This window comes from Camelus ferus, chromosome 1 (assembly GCF_009834535.1).
Source record: "Camelus ferus isolate YT-003-E chromosome 1, BCGSAC_Cfer_1.0, whole genome shotgun sequence".
NCBI lineage: Eukaryota > Metazoa > Chordata > Mammalia > Artiodactyla > Camelidae > Camelus > Camelus ferus.
Genome location: NC_045696.1, coordinates 23401980 through 23422264, shown reverse-complemented (window position 1 = coordinate 23422264; position 20285 = coordinate 23401980). Strand labels below are relative to the sequence as shown.

General features: G+C 34.7%; 1 protein-coding gene across 6 annotated transcripts in view; it reads left to right on the top strand.

The window, feature by feature from the left end:
• The window catches only part of LOC116662781, a 551908-nt gene that overhangs the window by 34070 nt on the left and 497553 nt on the right, over window positions 1–20285 (top strand). For 2 of the 6 annotated variants that reach the window (XR_004318907.1, XR_004318895.1), the window contains exon 3: window positions 17994–18691. The exons of 3 other annotated variants lie outside the window; for them this stretch is intronic. The gene's annotated coding sequence lies outside the window, so the exon portion shown is untranslated. Of the gene's footprint in view, window positions 1–11377; window positions 11628–17993; window positions 18692–20285 lie in introns of those variants that run through there. One more of the 6 variants, XR_004318906.1, reaches the window with a different exon arrangement.

Below are 20285 nucleotides of genomic sequence, written 5' to 3'. Positions count from 1 at the left end.
ACCTTTACCTTTCTGTGGCGAGAGGCCAGCCTGAATCTTGAGCTGCAAGTCCCACTGCATTTCTCTGAGCATGGTAAACTCTGAGTGCCCCGGACCCAAGTATAATTCCCTGAACCAACAAAACAGAGTAAAACTTCTAAGCTCTTTTTCCTCAATGGCCGCAACCTGAAATAATGTTTTCCATTTACAGCCCATCAAAATCCAACTGCTCTCTCTTGTCTTGAAGTTGATTTTCTTTATGATTTGAGATTGCGTAGACTTAAAACGATAAAGAGAATCTTGTAATTGTACAAAGTTAAATAACTTTTTATCTCTTGCCCTTGGAAAAATGGAAGATCATTTAAATCTGCAAGCAGAATGTTAAATGCTTGCTTTAATATTGTTGATTGAATTGAGTTTTAATTTCAGTTGTTTCCTTGAGTAAGTAGAAAAATGGTTTTCTTGAGAGGGAAATTGAGATTGTACTAAATGTGCCTAATGTGGGTTATTGAAGGGGAAACACTTAGAACTTTGAGAAAGAAATATACTGTGAACTACTGGGGTTTCTTTGGCTTTTCACTTGGTTGTGTTGCTGGAATGGTTGTCCAGGAAAGGACTGTGTCCGCTCTTGGGATGAATTAGTCAGGAGGTGGGTCGGAGTTTGTTTCTGGACACAGTGCAGTCACTGCTATTGTCTGGTACTCAGATTATTCATGGTAAATCTTTGAATGAATGCCTTCAAAATATAGGTAAAATGTTTATCCTTTCCCTCTGTCTATATATACAATATCGAATATGGTGTTCCATTTCCTCTTTCCCTACATAATTGGACAAAACCATTTTTAATCTTGAGTGAAGTTCGGCTCCTCAAAGCAAACTGAGGTTTGAAGGATTGAAAGACAAGAGTCAAGTGTCAGAGAACTAAGAGCAGGGTTGGCTAAAGCCTGGAGGCCCTCTGTTAACCATCTTTTCTGCTACCTGATTCTCCTGCAGTTAACTGGTTAACAAGTTAAGATGTAAAACTAAAAGACTTCCTGTGGAAATAAAACAGTGAGAACCTGAGACTTTAAAATTTGTATTAACAAAAGGTCTAAAACTCCTTTGTTTTATATTGTCATAATTATTAAAGAATCTAACAGCATTAAACAGCTCTAGAGAATGTTTGCCCAGGGGAATTCTACATATTTGACAAGCTAAAAAATGTTGAATATAAATGAAAATCATCCCTAATCCAAGCATATGCATCTCTACATTGTCATTTCCTTCCAGATTTTTTCCAAATTTATACTTTTAAAACATGTTTAACAGAATGCTAAAATTATGTATCTTAAGTTTTCTCTACATATGTATGTCTCACAATTTTCCTCTTGGTTGCTGTGATCTTCATAATGATTATTAAATGTAACCAGTTTTCCAAAGAACACCCTCCAGGTTCTTACTGCCTTAATAACCTTGCAATAAACAAATTAATTCATTACATTTCCTTTTTGATGTATTTCTTTAGACTAAATTTCCAGAAATAGTATTACTCAATAAAATGGTTCTGAAATGTTTATGGCTCGTTAGATAAAATGCCAAACTTCTTTCAAAAAAAAGGCTTTAAAAATTTTAATCTCATAGTACAATATGTATATTAGATTTGTTATTTTCCAACATTATGTATTACATTTAATTAAATTTTATTTATTTATTTATTTACTGTCCCACTTCCAGACTTATGTCTCCTAGAGACATAAGACTATGTGTTTATTGTTCAACTTTTAATTTTCTGTAGGACTAGAATATTGCCTGACATATATGAAATAAATGGTAAATATTTGTTCCATTGATTTGAATTAATAATGGAAATATGTTTCAGTCATAATAAATGCCAAATTACTATATATTTTTGTTATTTCATTATGATTTTATCATTGTTTAAAGTCTCATAATTAACTGAGACTTGTGTTCTGTATTCTTAGTGTGTTTTTTCAAAAGTGAAATGCTTCATGATTTTCTGCATCATTCTTGCAAGAGAACATGTTGACCTTCTCCAGGTTGTGGCCAATTTTAAGATATTTTCTGGAAAAGCATTCATCATTTAATTTTGCTAATACAGTAAGCAATTATATCACTGAGTTTACAATTTGTGTTTGTAATTGTATGTATTTACATGTATGTATGTACAATTTGTACATACAATTGAAGCTAAATATTTTAATGTTTGTCTGCCAAAATAGTATTCTTTATAATTATTTGCTTGTGAGTTTGCCCATTTGTATACTGATTTTAATTTGTAAAACAAGAATTATAATTAAATTTTAATCTATTCCTGTTACGTTTGCTGTAGATTTCTAAAGGACTTTTTGGATTTTCATTTATGGCTATAATTCAGAAATTTCAAAATTTTACATGGTTTCATTTTTTTGTGGGGGGGAAATACTTTTTTCTTAGTTCAAAAGCTATTGACTATCACTCCGCTTCACCAGTTCACTATGGGCTAAATGTCCAATTTTATTTTATTTGAGGTATTCTGGATATTGTCAATGTCTTATATAATGGTATACAGTGCATTTAGAGTGTATTTAGATATGGACTATTGTTTTTTTGTGATAATCTGAATAGATTTTTTCTTCAATTATGCAAAGCTATATCTAAGCATATTTAAATTAAAAACATTTAAAAATATTTTGATGTATAGGTTAGTTGTTAGTTTTCCCAACTTTTGAATATAATGTAATATGTTGATTTTTATAGCATACTGTTTTATTTATTCATTGATTAGCATATATATTTAATATCTGATAAATCTAGTTCCCCCATATTTTTCTTTTGAGACTGTTCTGAAATATTCTTTACTAGGTAATTGTCCAGATACAATTTGTAATGTTTTGGTCCAAGAAAGAGCTTATGATTTTGATGGGGTTTTTATTAAACATTCATATTATTTTAGAAAGCAAACAGTATTATACACAACTGTCTCTGTTCATCCAGGAACATGTCATGTCTTTCCATTTGGTCAAATATAATTTTCTTCCAATAAAGTTTTCTGGTTTTTACAAAGCGTGTCATATATATTCTCATTCAGATTTTAAAATTATGATTATACTTTTAGTTAATACTGTGATGAGATACATTATAATTTTTTTACCATCCTACTTGGCTATTCAGGAATGCTGTTGAGTATTATATTGTTATCCTATTTCATATTTAATTGCATGTAATAGTGTGATTCCTTGATAATGATGTGTCTCTTCCCTTCCTGTAGGTATGTACATTTCCTTTCAGTGTATGGTGACAGTTAATTCAGGATAGACATTCTGTATCATGACAAAGTAATCAGATATATTTCCATTTTCTTTGGTTTTTATTTGTAAGTACTGAATTTGAACAAATGCTTTTTAATGGGATTTACTGGAATTATTATATTTGCATACATTTCTTAAACTGTTTATCAAGTGATGTCCTTCTATTGAACAATTATGTAATTTCTCAGCTAAATTTTCTAAATCATGATAAATTATTTTATCATTCTACTCAATTTCATATACTGTTTTCTTTTCCTTAACTTGAAAAGAAGCAGAAGGAGAAATAGTTGCAATGAAAGTTAGAGGCTTCGCTCAAATATTTAAAGGTTTAAGCAATCTACTTATATCTAAAATTTTGCCACAATGCTTATGGGCAGCTCTGTCTGCTTTGGCAAAGCTTTCTGACATGCATTTACTGAAGGGTGATTAGAAAGGGATGCCCAACATTCCTGATGGGCTGGTCAGTTTTCCCAACACTCTTCAGCCTGAGATAGTTGTCAGAATAGTAATGGGGTTTGGAGTAGTATTCTCCTAATACAGCATGCAGACTTTCACTTATTCCTGCCTTGGTAATACTGTATCTCATCCTTGTTGTCCACTGTTTCTCTGCTCTATGACACAGTTTCTCCAGAAATCAACACTTCAACTGTGGTAAGGGCTGATTAATCACAGCCTCAGAAGGGGCACATAAACAATGCTCTTGTTTCAGATTTTCTACCGGTCTTCCTGTTTTATGCCCCCCCCATCCCTACACCCCTTCCTCTGGAGATAGTGGGTACCTTCAATTTCTGAGTCCTTCTAGAGTTTTATGACATAAATTGGCTTATTTATTCTGTCTTCTGTTCAAAAAGTCACGTAGCTTTCTGTTACTATTCCATCCATATGCCTCTAAATTTTATTGACTTCACTAGAGTGTTTCTGTTTCCTTTATCATTTTCTTGGTCCTTGTGGGTTAGTGATTTTGTTTTTGTTTTTGTTTTTTTAACTATGTAAGTGCCATATCAGTCAGGTTTGGGGAGGGAGCAGAGAGAAGTGTATGTGTCTGCCATGTTTTTAAGGAAGTCTCTGCCATGACATACTCTTAACTCATAACTCTTGACATAACTCAGCAGAGCCAGTTAACTCCCTGCCATCAGTTCTCTTCTTACCCATTGTTAATAGGACTTCAGATTTACCAGCTGTGTGGTTTTGAAAGAGTAGGCCCTTACTGACTCATGCTGATCTTCATCAGTGATGGAGAAGAAGGTGATAATCTGCCAGTTCTTGGCTTTATTTTTCCACATGGAGAGATTTCAGGTGGAGTAACACTCCCTACGCTCACTCAGCCTCCCCAGTGGAGAAAGAGTAATGGCTGATTGTGAGTTGGAAGGAGAAATCAGGTGTTCTCAATTCAACCTTTTTTTTTTTTTTTTCCTGTTAGATTTTATCCCCCCCCCCCCCAAGTGACGACAGCACGGATAACCTTAGTAGTAGATATTTTGCCTTAATGAGGGTCTCCAGAGATCTTAGGTTGAAATATGAGCAGACTTTTTGGGCCACAGTCTGAGCCATGTTCTCTGTTCAGTCTATAAGTAAAAGGGTTGATATTTTGCTCTCCATATGTCTTTCACTTATGTGCTATTTTCCCTTTGTTTCTGAACTTGAAAAGAAAAAAAAAAACAAGTGTTATTTATTATACCTACTCTTACCTACACCCTTAAAATAAACAAACAAAGCAAACCAACAAGCCTAATTTTATCCCCAATGCAGCGATGTTTGGTTTAGTGATAAACATGGAGACTGAGCCTAAATGATTAAGGCATAGCATTCCTTTGACTGGTGATTGTTCAAAGTAGGGCAGCATCTGAGTTTCCATAGAGTGAAGACTGTGAATTTCATCTGGTATTTTTAGTCAAGTGATGTTGACTCATCCTCTGGCTGATTTTATAAGAAGATGTCATACTGGGAACGATTGCAACTATTTTATGCCCATGGCAAAACCAACCAGTACATAAAAAGAGGAATTTAGATCAGAAGACTGAGACAGAACTCAGATGGAATTCCACCTGAAGTTCACACTACTTCTAGACTTTGATTTATGTGGGCTAGTAAATTTCTTTTTATGTTTAAACCAATTTGAAATGGTTTCTCACCATTAAAAGCATTATTGCACTGTTTAATTTGCTTGTCTAGGATTTCTATAAAATTTTCACGTTTGTGAAAAGGTAAGCTCCCAAACATATAGAACATTACAGCAATGCCCAATTTTCTTGAATGGAAGTAGTACTCTGGACTTCCAGTTGACTTAAATTTACATGTCAAAATAGTTTATCCAGGACTAAGTTTTCTTAGCTTTAAGGCAGGATATTTGGTGGCCACACTGCAGGAGTAGTGACAACAAATCAGAAGTCTTGGGGTGCTTAAGTGTGTCTTCTGTTATCCTTACTTCATTGCTGAGACGGATGTGGTCACGTGAGACGAGATAAAGTAAGTATGATCCACATCAATTTGGGAAAGCTGTATGCTCTATGGGTCCCTTCAGCTCTTACACCTTGAAGATATACATGAAATTCTCCTCAGATGTACATGACTGGTCCCTATTCTCCAGTGGAGCAGAATCTCAATATTCTTAGTTGTTACTGAATAAACAATCTCAACAATAATGTGCAAGTCTACAGTCTGGAAAATAGTAACCTAAGATGAATTCTCATTAATCTTGAGTCTGGTATGCTCCTATGATTCCTTGAGCTTATGTGCAAGGAGGATTTGACAAAAGTCAACCCCCTCAGATGTCCCTGAAGATAAATTACAAACCTGTTTTTAGCTTTCTCCTTTAATTTAGTATCACATGAATATTAAAATAATAACAGCAACAATATATGCTGGGTACCAAGTGCTGTACATATTGTCACATAATAATTAAAAAAATTAGCTGGACTTTGTTCTTGGAAGGTAGCTAATGACATGGAAGTTCCTGAGTGATAGGAGTGTCTTTGTTACTCATGATGGGTCCTGATAATTTATGATAATGAGGTGACTTATAGAGAGCCCCTAGGTAATATGCTATGGCAAGGTGACTCAGGATAGGAGCTAGCCACTCCAGAAAGACCAACAATATGATTAGAGGGTTGGGGCTTTGTGCACATCATATTAGCCTGACCTCTAGGGAGGGAAGGAAGAGCTGGAGATCGAGCTTAATTGCATGGCCCATGATTCAGTCATCATGCCTACACAGTGAAATCCCAGTAAAATCTCTGGACATTGAAGCTCATATGAGCTCCTCTGGTTAATGACACTTTTTATGTATTGTTACTCATCAGTGTGCTGGGAGAGCGATGTGTCCTGACTCCATGGGGAGAGGACACTGGACGCTTCATTTTTTTTGTGGGTATGGACCCTCGCAGACTTCCCCCATGCGTCTCTTCTTCTTCTGCAAGTCCTGATTTGTATCCTTTTAGCTATAATAAAACTGTAATTGTAAGTAGAGTGCATTTCTGAATTCTGTGAGTTATTCTAGCAAATTAGTGAACCTAGAGGGTAATGGAAATCCCTCAGATTTAGCCAGTTGGGAAGAAATGTGAGTGGCCTGGGAACCCTCAAGCTTGTAGCTGGTTTCCAAAGTGAGGGTGTTGTGTGGAGAACTATGTCCTTTACCTGCGAAGTCTGGCCTAGTTCTGAGTAGTTAGCATCAAGTCATTGGACATATAACTTGTTCAATCTCTTACTATTTCCATGGTGTGAAGATTTTATCCTTCTTTTTCATAGGTTAATAAGGAATCTGGGATCAATAACATGTTGATAATTGCTAAATACTACATTCCATCTCTTTTCTTTTTCATGGCTTGTGTAATGAATTCCTTTCTCTGAGAATTTTTACAACAAAATGCTTATTTGAATTTTTCTTCTTATGTAGCTTTCAAAAGTGTAAATTATATTGCTTAGTAAAATTTCACTGCCTTCTTAATTTGAATTCTGTTTCTTCTATGTCTAAAACTGTTTGGAAGATTCCAAGGGAGTACAGTAGAATAAACTTAAAGGCTGCCAAAAAGACCTAGATTAAAAACCTAATGACTGTGTTAAGCCAATTCAATTCCTAATTTCTGAAAATAGAGATAATTTTACATATATCAGAATCATGTTATGAAGAGGTATGAGATAACATATGTAATACATCTAGAAAAAATATTAGGTCTATTTCCCTTTTAGATTCAAATAACCTTAGGGTAAGAGCAAGCAATCTACGTATTTGTATTAGTATAATCCTTTTAGGGATGGTAAAGTTATAGAATGAGATCCACTTTCTTTCCACTCTTCCTCAGGGGCTAATTTTTCAGTGGTTGGTATAACATCAGAACAGTGTGTGTGTGTGTGTGTGTGTGTGTGTGTGTGTGTGTGGTGTGTGTAAAAAAGAGAGAAAGAGAGGCTTAAACTCATGAAATAATTTTTAACAGAAGATGCTTTTGGAAATATCATTCTAAATTTTTATTAATGTAGCTTATTTATTCTTCAAAGCCTTAAATGCTTGGTGATCATGGATTCACAGATCTCCCGTTATAGGAAGTGTAATTGACTGAGGGCCCTAGCTCCTGCAAAATCTATTGCACATTTGTGATGGAGCCACACTTCCTATGAGCTTCTCCCAGTCAGTGACTGAGAAGGACAAGGATATGAAGTCAGTGTCCTTCCTGGGAGACATGGTGCTCCTCCAATGGCCATTTGGCTCAAGGACTCCACTCTTATTCTACTGCTCCTTTTTTCCTTTGTAGCTTACTGTAAAAATTGCACAGAACTTCTGCTTCTTTGAAAGTTAATGATATATTTGGGCAGGATTTGGGGAAAACTCTCAAAATCCTTTGAAATAAACTTTCTTGGAATTCAGAGTTTTTACTTTTGTTTGCAATTTGTATGTTTATGTTTTGGTGCGGAGGTGGTCACAAGGAAACAGAAGATGACCCAGATTATTCCCTGTCCTGGGTGTTTGCCATAAACAGATATTTCACATACCATCCCTTTTGTATAGCTATGTGTATTGATTTGCAAGTAGAACTAGTTTTTGTTTTATCATTAAAGTGACTGTTTCTCACCAGTTATATCAAATTATGAATATTTCTGAGATTTAATTGTTGCTCCCCAGAGTCTTATATTCATTTTTCCAGGAAAGTACATGGGTTTGAGAGTGTGGCAGTAACCTGCTTTATCTTCTAGCCAGCCCAGTACCTCTGGAACACAACCTTTGGCTACAGCTCTGTGTTTCTGTGTGTCATCTGTTAATGAAGATGCATGGCCCTTAGATGGGATTGTTGTTGTTCTATAAAAGGCGATTTGTATAGATTTCAGTAACATGCGTAAACTTGTATTCAGCAACCTGTAAACTTAAGAAATAAAAAGTATTCGTTTCCTGTATGAAATTTTGGACAATTAGCACACTTACATTTCTTCTTTTTCTTCTGCTCCCTCCCTCAACATCTCAAAATTTGTTGATATGCTCTAAGATTTGGGCCTCAGTTTATTTAACTAAAATTATCATTTTCACTTTTAATGGTGTAATATGTGCCAATATGTATTGGCATTTTATAGTGTAACCATTTTTACATGATTATTTCTTTTAAAAAGTGAGTTCCATATTTGGTGCCACTGTAAAATTGTTTAATTTATTTACTTTATCATATGGCGAGGTGGAAATAAGACATATGTATTGAGAGGTATCTGTGATGAGTAGATGGTAAAAGGAACAGAGCTATGGAATAGGCACAGGACTGGAAGGAAGATCAGCACTGACACTTACTTTAAAAATCATGAAGTCCGTTGACCCAGAGGATTGTTTCTACTACTACTGCTACTGCTACTACTACTGCTTCTTTTTACTTTATTATTATTATTATTATTATTATTATTTATTATTATTATTATTACTACTACTACTACTACTACTACTACTACTACTACTATTAAAATAGAGGTTACACTCTAGTTAATGAAACTACAGACATCCCAGGGAATTATCTCCTGCTGCAAATCACCTGTGGGATAGTCACCCAAATCTTCAGATTTTGAAGATCAGATTCTCTGGAAATAAGCTGAAATTGCATCCTGTAGACATAGTAGCTACAAACTCATTTTTTGTTTCCCAGTTCTCACCAGTGACCACTGGCTCCCCACCATTTGGTGCCCCTGAATTAAGTTTTTTCTCAATTTATATATCAAACAGCATAATTCATACCAAAGATATGATTTCATTTATGTAGACTCTTGACTTAAAATCCAAACTAATTATTCCATATAATAAATTATTATAGACAGTTTTTTAATATCACCTTCTAAGATCATTTGTTCTATGTTTGGAATAATTCTTAGATTTATTCAGATAGTAATTTTTTCCTCCATGGAAAGGATACAATGCAGATACATAGTTTCTAATTTCCTGTATATTCAATCTTTTTGTTGCTTTACTGAGTAAATGTCAAGTGGGATGAGGACAGAATTCTGGAATCATAGTCTCTCTGTCAATTATTTCTAGCTATTATTCTGTCTTCTGGCATCTAATATCATACATGGGGAAGTCTGGCACTGGCTTGATTTTTGTCCTTTTGAGTGTCTTTTTCTGCCAAGTTTCCAGGGAAGGACATGGGTGAATGTAGACTTCTGGTGAGTCATGCTGATGAACAGAATCTTGTGGAATCCTTAAAATCAAATACTTTATACCAGACTCTCTTAGGTTTTGTATTTTGTTAATTTTGCCTACCATGCAATAAATGCTTTTGATCTGAAGATTTTCACTTTAGAAAACATTTTATCAATTACATATTTGACTATTGTTTTAGTTCCATTTGCCATGTTCTTTTTTGCAAAAGCAGTAATTGTAGATTACATCACTGTTATATGTCTTCCACATTCATATCTTCTCATAGATTTTTTTTATTATTTTTATTTCCCTCTTTGTTGTAGGAGATTAAATTCTATGGATTAGATTTTCTTCAATATTGATTCTGCATTTTTATACTTCTCTGGCCATTCTCAGTTCTGATACAGCTTTTCTTTAACTTTCTTAAATTATTTTTTAATTTTTAAAGTAAGTTTAGAATAATTACAGTAAAGTTCTCAAATCTTATGTGTAGAGCTAGATAAACTTTTATAAAGTTTTATAAACCTAAAGACAGCCAGTACTTTGATCTCTATCACCATAGATTAGTTTTGCCTATTTTGAACTTCTAAAAGAAGTCATACAATATATACTCTTTTGTGTCTAGCTACTTTTGCTTAGTATTATGTTTGTGAGATCTTTTAATATAGCAGATGTTTGTTCTCAGTGATATTTAGTGTTTTTGTGTGAATTTACTTATTTTACTTATTCATTATTGCTTTTACTTATTCCATTTATTCCATTCTTATTCTGCTTATTCCATTCTATTGTTGATGGACATTTGTGTTTCAAGTTTGGAGCCATTAAGAATAAAGCTATGCACATTTTTGAGATGTCTTGCTCCACATATTGTGCATTTCTAGAGATAAAATTACTGGCTCATAGTTTATATGAATATATAGCTTTGATACATAATGTCAAATAGCTTTTCAGAGTGATTATACCATCTTACATCCCCATCAACAATGTATAAGATTTCCATTTGCTTTACATTCTCACCAGTGATCTTCTTCATGGGAACCATTTTGTATGTGTGTAATAATAGCTAATTGCACTTTTATTTTTCCAATTAAGGATGATATTTGCATATTTCATATATTTGCTCATCATTTGAATGTATTCTTTTGTGAAGTGTGCTGTTCAAGCCTTTTTAATTAGACTGATTAATATTCTTATAGATTTGAATGGTTCTTTATCCTTAAATTTTTCTTCCTAGCTTTCCTGTTTTTTTGAAAAAATTTATTATCTCCTTTTCTATATCTTACTTATATGGACCCTTGAAATATTTAATTGCATTGAAAGATCAAAACAGTCACTATTTAAAATTTCTTCTGTTTTAGGGGTACATTTTCACATGTAAGATCTCTGTCCTTGAATATATAAACAGTGTGCCCCCCCTACTATAGCCATGCTGTAGACTGAATGTGTGTGTCCTTCCCCTCACCCCCCAATTCATATGTTGATTTCTCTTACCCAATCTGATTGTGTTTAGAAATGAAGCCTTTGGGAGGTGATTAGATCAAGTGGGCAGAGCCCTCACAAATGGAATTAGTGTCCTGCAAAAGAAGCCCAAGAGAGATCCCTTGTCCTTCTGCCCTGTGAGGTTACAGCTAGAAGACATCATTTATGAACCAGGAAGCAGGCTTTCCCCAGACCCTGAATCTGCTGGTTCCTTGAGCATGGACTTCCCAGCCTCCAGAACTATGAGAAATAAATTTCTATTGTTTATAAGCCACTCAGTCTATGGGTATTCTGTTATAGAAGCTAATGGACTAAGAAAAACCATGTAACCAGAAGTGTAGCTAATTTCCCCTAATTTTGCTTCAGAGTTCAAAAACATGTGCACTACTCATCCCCTCTGTTTCCCCTTTTCAGGCAACAGTAGCATGATCAGAACAGTCCATCTATTATGTGTTTGGAGGTCTCTTAATGATTGTAAGTGGCAGGGAATTGAGTACAGTCTTACTTATGTATATTTTGTATATTTTTCTGCAGTATCTACAAGGAAGGGTGATGTCAGGTCCCAGTGCATAGTGCCATTGCTCAGATTCTGGTTACCTCCCATATCTCTCAGAGTGGCCCAGGGAGCTGCAGTATTTGCCCTGAGCAGTTGACAACAGGAAAGATTCTAGTGGCTGGTCTTGAATTCAAGATCAGAATGTAGCAGTTGACTGGATCCTTTATTCCACAGGACCCTTAAAAACAATCTTGCTCACAGAAATTTTTCATTTACTTTGCCCGTTAAAGCCTCACTTCTTCCAGTGATCAGTTTTAGGGTGTTGTGCTGGAGTTGATACAAAATTCTTTCCTTTGTGGACTCAGTACCACAGTCTTCCTTTCCTGCATCTCCCAAATCTACCTCATAGTTGCATAACTTTTCCTTTGAAATCTCAATACACAAATGGAGTTACATCTCTGTGCAGGAAACTCTTTGTCCTGAAACCATTCCTTAAATGAGTAGCTCTCATCAGTTACTGTCAGGGACAAAAGGTCCTGTTAGGCCCTCCTCCTTCAGACATACATGTCTAAGTGTGGCCACTCTTGGGGATGCAGGGTGCCATCTCCCTGAAGGGTGGCTGCCATCAGCAAATACAGTGGTCTTTGGGCATGTAGGTGGTTGGAGAAGCTCAGAGGGGAAAAAACAAAAAAAAAAACACCATTTAATTCTGGGAGACCACTTGTCAGAGCATGCTCATTATTTACTTTTTGCAGAATTTTTGTGTGAATTTTCCTGTTACTGTGTGTGCACTATCTGGTGGGGACCTGACCTATGGACTATTTGTCCTATCTATCAATAAAATAATGCTAATCAACTTTCCTGGTGATTATCTCTGTTTATTGATTCTTTGAAGATCATTGGAGGATCCTCCTTAATTATTTTGTGGCTTGTGGGACATGGGGAGCAAGTTTAGCCATGAGTAGTCACAGTTGAAGAAACTGGTCTTTGAAAACGCTTCCTCTATGTTCACAGAAATTACTGTAATCAGATGTCTCTAGGTTTGGGGGAGGAGTGGGTGACTTTCTGGATTTCAGTTCTTTTACTGACCACACTAGAGAGAAAAGCCCTGAAGCTTGTGGACTTCTTTTTCTTTTTTTCAATATCCCACATAGTTGTCTGAAGAGAAATGTCACTCTTTGTCTGAAGTGTAAAATTACTCCAAGTTTCTATTTCTAATGACTACAGACTTCAGCCTGCCCTCAGATCTTGCCTCTCCAATTAAGCATGGCTCCTTCACAATCATGGGACAGATCCAGCCTTCTGCTGAGATGCTGGGTTGGAGGATGGGCACAGTGTCACAGGCCATGGCTTTGGAAGGCTGTTGACCAGTGGTGGGGAACAGGGGAACCTGTCTTTCCCATGTCTTGTATAACATCCCCTTCTCTTGTTTTTCCAAGCTGGATGGTGTTAGTGAGATTCATTGGAACTTCCTCCACTTATTTACCATAAAATAAAATACTTTCTTAAGGAAAGGTTTGTGTTTCAGCTTACACTATTTTTTTTTCCAATTTGACCCAAATTGTGCTGTATCAGATAAAATTCCCTTTAAGTCTGTGGCATGTGGTTATAATATTTCCCTGTGTCTATTATTGGAGGGTCTCCCTTCTCTTCTAGCTTTTATTTGGTCTTTTAAGTTAACTCTTGATACAGGGTTGTCAGTCGGTTCTTGAGTGTCTATTCCCCAGTATTCCCTTTCATGAGTTGCCTAGATAGCCTTTCGAAATTTTACAGCTTGTCACGTCTAGATGATGGCTTATTGCAAATATTTCATCGGTGTTCTCATTTTTTGGTGTCCTTTTTGGCTCTGTTTTGCTGCAATTACTATTTTGCAATTACTACTGATTGTCAAAAATGAACAGATAGGTGTGAAAATGAGTAATAAATAAGAAAAAAATAAGTGCAGTTATTACTTCATTCCCATACTCTATGCAAGACGAAGTTTCAAGGTTATCTCTTCCCCAGCACAAGATTATTTCTAATTCCTAATTATGTCTCTGCTAGTCTAAGTTTATTTATTGCACACATAATCCCTCCTGTGGTTGCATTATTGCTTCACACTATTTTAGAATGTATGTTTTATAAAGTATTAGAGACGTGTCAACCAAACTACTCCTGGCAAAGAAAATGAAGTGCATTACCCCTTCTTGCTCACATACTCTATTTTGTTGAAATCAATATATGGTATAGGCACTATTAGTGACTTTTTTTTATGTGTTAAAGATCATTGTCTTTTTTGAATACAATATCGTATAATTCGGTAGAATTAGGAAGAATAAGTGTAGTAACGCCTGGGCACTTGTACCTTTATTTAATTATTGTCTAATTCTTTATGAACACTTAAGTAATTGGAGTTGGAGAAATTTCATTAAAATGAATCAAACCTTCCTCCTCTCGTTGTGCTGTTTTTGTTACTGTAACCTTTCAAAATGTATCAACCAATGTCTTTTGGCTAAAATGATGAATTTAATCTCTTTTTAAAATTATGATGTTTTATTATTTGATTTTTTTTTCAAAAGACAACCTTATATTAATATGGTGTAACTTAATATTACCAGAGAGCATTCCTTTTCATTCCTTTTTAGCAGTTTCAGAGAGTTTTATGTTAGGTTTGTAATAATTCCCATAACATGCTTATCAAGGAGGTAGAGGAAACGGTCCTTCACCACAAGATAGTCACCCAGAAACCAAAAGACTTAGCTCCAAAGGCCTCAACTCTCTGTCCTGCAGCAGAGTATTTGAGGGTAGGCCCTGGATGCCAGTACAACCCATAAAATTTCCTCTCAAGGGAATTTGGAATCAGGTGGAAACTTACCTCATTATAGCAGGTTGGACTAGAATTATGCAGATTGCCCTTCATTGCAGGGTAGCCATATTATGGTTTATATGAAAGTGTGTAAGTGAGCTGAGAGCTGGTTTGTAGAAAGAAATGGAAGCAAACGCCAAAAGACATGGAGATGAGAAATGGTATAGCCCCAGAGTTGCTGTCTGATAAATTCATATTTTTTTTATATTTTCTGCAATTGTGTTCTTATATTTTCTGCAGTTGTGTTCTCTGTTCCCTTATGATATATCTTTTTGAAAATCCAAGTAAGATTTTTTCTTCCCAGACCAAATAGTTTCTGACAAAGACAACTTTAAACTAGGAATATGGAATCGTGTGTTCTAGCCCCAGTTCTGTCATAAATTCGCCATGGTCCTCCTATGGGGAATTGGGCTTTTCTCTCCTGTTCTCCTGCAGTATTATCCATAACCCTGTCACATCACTTAATACTGATGCTGTAATTATTGATTTGAATGTCTGTCTCCCTCTTAAGAGGGGGTGGTTTTGTTCTTCTCTTCTTGGTGTCCTCAGCACCTGGTCTTGTGGTTGGCGTGTAATACATGCTCAACAACTTTCTGTTATAAAACTTTCTGTCAATAAACTGCCAACTATGTGGAGTACAAGTCATCTTGCAATTCTTGTGTGCAGTTTGCTCGGAAGGGAAGCAGAGCAGAGAGTTCTGAAGTTCCAGCTGCTTCTAAAGTTTCACCACTGATCCTTAGGTTCTTCTTGTTGATCGGAACATCTGTTGAGTGCTTCTTTTTCTTTCTTCAGTGTTGCTTACTTCAGTGAGTGCATTCTTGTCTGTTAGGAAACTGAGCATTTTCAGCATTCTGGGTATTCTTTCCTTGTTTCACTCTCTCACATGTGTTTACGTATGTTATCACCAGAGCTGGTTTAAATAAATGCTTTAGAGCTTCCTTTAAAAAAAAAAAAACAAACTATTTTCTGAGTGATGTGTGTGTGAGACAGAGAGAAGAATATAAAAGCCTCCTGTGTACATCCCCCAGTTTCTGTAATTATCAACACCTGGCTAATTCAGCCTTTTTACTCCTCTCAGTTCCTTTACTCTGCTGGATTATTTTAAATGAATGAATCTTAGACATCGTATCAGTTTACCTGTAAATATTTCAGTATGCAATTCTAAGATTTAAGGATTTGATGGTTCCTTTTAAAAAGTTACTTTGGTTTGTAGTAATTTAAATATTTAGAAAATGAATTTCTAATACTTCTTAGACTTAAGCTAGTATCCTTAGTGATTTCCAAATATAAAAACTAAAATTTAATTGATTTTAGAAAAATGGCACGATTTGTAGCAAAAGGCAATTATAATTAAAGCGTATCAGATATCTTTCCTGTAACCTTTTAGTTGTTTTTCCTAAGTGCCTCGTCTCCCTTTTCTGTGCTTGGCTCAGGTCAGCGGAGAACTGCAGCTTGTTTCCATTGCTATACATTCCATTGTAGTGATATGGGGCCATTCTCCAAAAGTTACTTCGAACTTTAAACTATATTGCAAACCTAATTTCAACATAATAATATGGATTCATGTTTCACTGGGCATAGCCCTTACATATTTCTCTGAAACATCTTGCTTCAGTCGTTTCAAATTATTTTTGTTTCATATGTCATGTGTAATAGCAGGGAGGAGACTATTGCTAATGTTTTTTTTTTTCTTGGAAATTAGTTTGTCAACCTGGTGAAAATGCAAAGTTTGAGCAGATGAGCAAGAATCCTTCAATTTAATATCCTAAGCATATTAATTCACTTAGCAAAAGCATAACAAGATTAAGTAATCAATGAGAATTTCCATTAAGTATGAGGAAATTTAGCACATAGAGAAGGCGATTAACAGCCTGTCAATGTGATGTATTCATAAAATGGTTAAAAAGTATATTTAGTTTTATGTAGTGATGGCTGAATTCTAATGAGGTATCTTGGGCCTGAGGACAGGCATATACAGACAGTATCTAGACTTTAACGTAATATTTCATGATGTAATATTCTATATCGAGCCTGCATGTGTGACCCTGAGATGGAAGGATATCTTTCCCTGTCAGCCAGGTATAAAATAAGTGTTCCGTTTCTCTAATGGTAGTCACTGAAAGGATTTTCAAAAGTTGCATTATGTCCTTGGCATTGGATGACTGTATCCAGGACCCAGAATACTTTATATTAATGACAGTCTGAAGAAATCTTCCCCCATTGTGCAAACATCACAGTTTTTAATCACCCATACAAGATTGTTATAGAATCAAAGGCAAAGATCATAATGGTGTAACGATCTTAGAATGTGTAACCTCAGACAGGTTTTTGATGTTTCTCTGCCTTTGGTTGTTAATGTACTGCTTTCTCTAGCATCAAATCTGCTAGATACTTTTTTTCACTTTTATTTCTCACTCAATAATTTATTTCCTATCCTTTTTAATTCACTCCTCTTTTCACTGTTAGACAGCTCTCACACTGCAGAATCAACTTAAAAGCTGCCATAAATTACTTGCAATTTTTCTGTATTTTTATTTTCCATAATTTTAATAGTGTGCAAGTGCAAACTCTAAGTCAAATTGAAACTTACAACATTAGAGTTAGGTACAGGTTAATTTTGATTTATCTCCTGTGACTTATGGATGGGTCTATAGTGAAGAGAGTGGTCATGTTCCTCTCTTTCAATATCCATCTGTAGGAACAGATACTTCCCTTAACTTTTTTTTCACTGAATACCACAAAAATACACTGTATTTTTGGATTATTAGATGTCCCACTTTAAAGAAATATGAAATAGAACATGTTGTTCTAATGGGAAAAAGGCAGATCTTAAATATCAGAAGGGAAGCTGTCACTGTTCCTTCCCATTCTTAGGTATCAAACATGGCCATTCATTAATATGTAAAAAGTGAAGTATTTATTAATAATTAATATGAATTAGGTAAATCAGATTTTTATTCTTCCACTGAAATAGTAATTCCAATTCTGAATTCAGGGAAGAACACATGAGGGAGAAAAACTGAAGCAGCATCTTTATGATAACAATAACTGAAAAACCACCCAAATATTACAAGTGAATGGTTAAATAATGGTTAAGTAAATTTTGGGACGTGCATTCAATGTGTTATTAGTTACTCATTTAAAATGACAATGGAAGTTATGAAAATTGCTCAACAATTAATATTGTATAAAAATGAAATCTAAGGAAAGCAAAATTAAAGTGTTTAAATTGTTTTTAAACTATTACTGCAGTTGTTTGGTGATATAATTATGGACAGCCTACTTCTACTTTCTTTCATTTTGCAGTTTTCTATTACACAGATGCAACATTACCACTTAAATTCTTGTCCTGGAGAAGGTTAAACAACTTAATGTAAATCGGTGCCATGCTGTAAGCTTAATTCAGCTTATGTGTCTTGGAACAGCAACCTGCCATTAGAAGGAAAGTGTAATTATTTATTGTTTTGACATACATGATATAGTGAATATAGAAAATGTTAGTGAGAGAATGTAGGTCGGGGAGAAATATACTTATTCATTGTAAAATTCTTTCAGTTTTGTTGAAACCTTGAACTTTTTAATGATATAATGTTGGGATAAACAACAACAAAAAATGCTCTAAGTTTTGGGCAGTCAGCTTACAGATAAGCTTTCAGAGCATCATTTCTTTGTTAAGTTGGAGGCTGTCAGTATATGATCCATTATTATTCATTTTATAATTCTGTTTTCTCTGGTACAAACTATGTGCATACAAAATGGTCAAATATTAGGGATTATGCCAGCCAATCTATAACATATAATAGTTTTTTTTCTTATGCTTTTGGTTGTCTTGACTCTAAATTTGCTTCTATGGGTTAATTATAATATTTTTACTACATTTTCTCCTAAATATCATCTTCTGTATTATTTGCCTTTGAAATTTCATTCATATGTAGACGTAACATTTGAAGAATTTATATATAGAAAAGCAAAATTACATCTTTCACAAATGCTATTACCTTAAATATATATATATTCCCATGTATGAAATTTATTATGTCTGTTATATACAGATATACAAGTTAAACACTACTAAGAAGACTCCCTCTACAATAATGCTACAGTGAGTAGAAATGAGATATATAGTAGAAGGGGTTTTGTTATGCCTTTGTATTTAATTTGGGAATAATACATATTTCAGTGAAGTGATATTTGTATATACACATTCATATGTATATATAATTGAATACATTAAAAAATAACTGAATATAGAAATAATTGGCTTGAGATGTTCTATCTGTGAATGTATGTGTACTAAGTTGACATGTTCAAATATAGGAATTTTTCTTTTTATGAGCTCATAAATTACGTGTAAAAGGCTAGAGGCAGTATATATTCAAGATCCTGCTAGGTAAAGGGAAGATAAAAATGTATATTAGTCGTGGTGTGTACTTCTTTTTAAGTTTTTTAATCATAGCTTTTTTTTTCTAGCTTAAAAAGGTAAATTAAGCCAGCCCTTATCAAGGAGACAGAAGACCTAATGCAAAGGCCCTTAAAGGAGTTTTTCTCAGTTGGCATTGTTCTTTGGTCAATATTTGGTGCTAGCATTTAGATCAACCCTTTGAAGTTATAATTTGTTTAAATTTTGCTTTATTTAGGGTAGTGATAAGGAAATAAACTGATAATTTAAATTTATATTTAGTTTTCATAAATCCAACTTTATCTAGAGACTTCCCTTTAGCACCTTGCATATAAACATGCTAGCTGTCATTATTATAAAATCCCTCTACTTATGAAAAACATTTTGTACACACAGAGCCAATGGTATAAGTTTTTTGAAAGATGAAAGTTTAATACTAATTTATATAATGCAAAAATACATTTGTATTAGTTGGCATTAAATCTGGCTGTAACAGGAACCACCAAATAATCATAGCTTAAGCAAGAGAAAAATATATTTTTATCTCATAGTCAAGACATCTAGAAGTCAGCTCAAGCTTGTTCTGGTGTTCCAAAAGAGACCCCGGTTTTTTCTATCTGTTGTTTTACTATATATGGCTTCCATTGCAAAGGTTAACTCTTTGATCCAAGATGGCTGCTTATGTTCCAACCCTTGTGTTTGCATTCCAGCCATCAGAATGGAAGAAGTCACAGGGCATATCAGTTTCCCTTAGGCAAACTTCCTGAAATTTTCAGCACTTTAGCGTATATCTCATTTGCCAAAACTTAGTCATATAGTCATACCTAATCACAGAGTAGATTGTGATATATAATTGTTATCCCATTTGGTCACATACTAAGCTAAAAATCAGGATTATCTTACTGTGACAGACAAAATAATACCCCCACCCCAAAAATATTAATGTCCTCATCCCCACAACCTGCAAATATGCTACTTTAGATTAGTAGAGACTTTGCTGATGTGATTAAGAATCTCCAGATGAAAAGAGTATTTGGGGATATCCAAGTGGGCCCAGGGTAATTTTGACAGTCCTCGCAAGTTTGATGCACATTCAGAGAAAGAAATGGATAATGGAAGCCGTGGTTGGAGTGACATGTTTGAAAATGGAGGAAGAGGTGGAGACCTAAAGAATGCAGATGGATCCTAGAAGCTGAAAA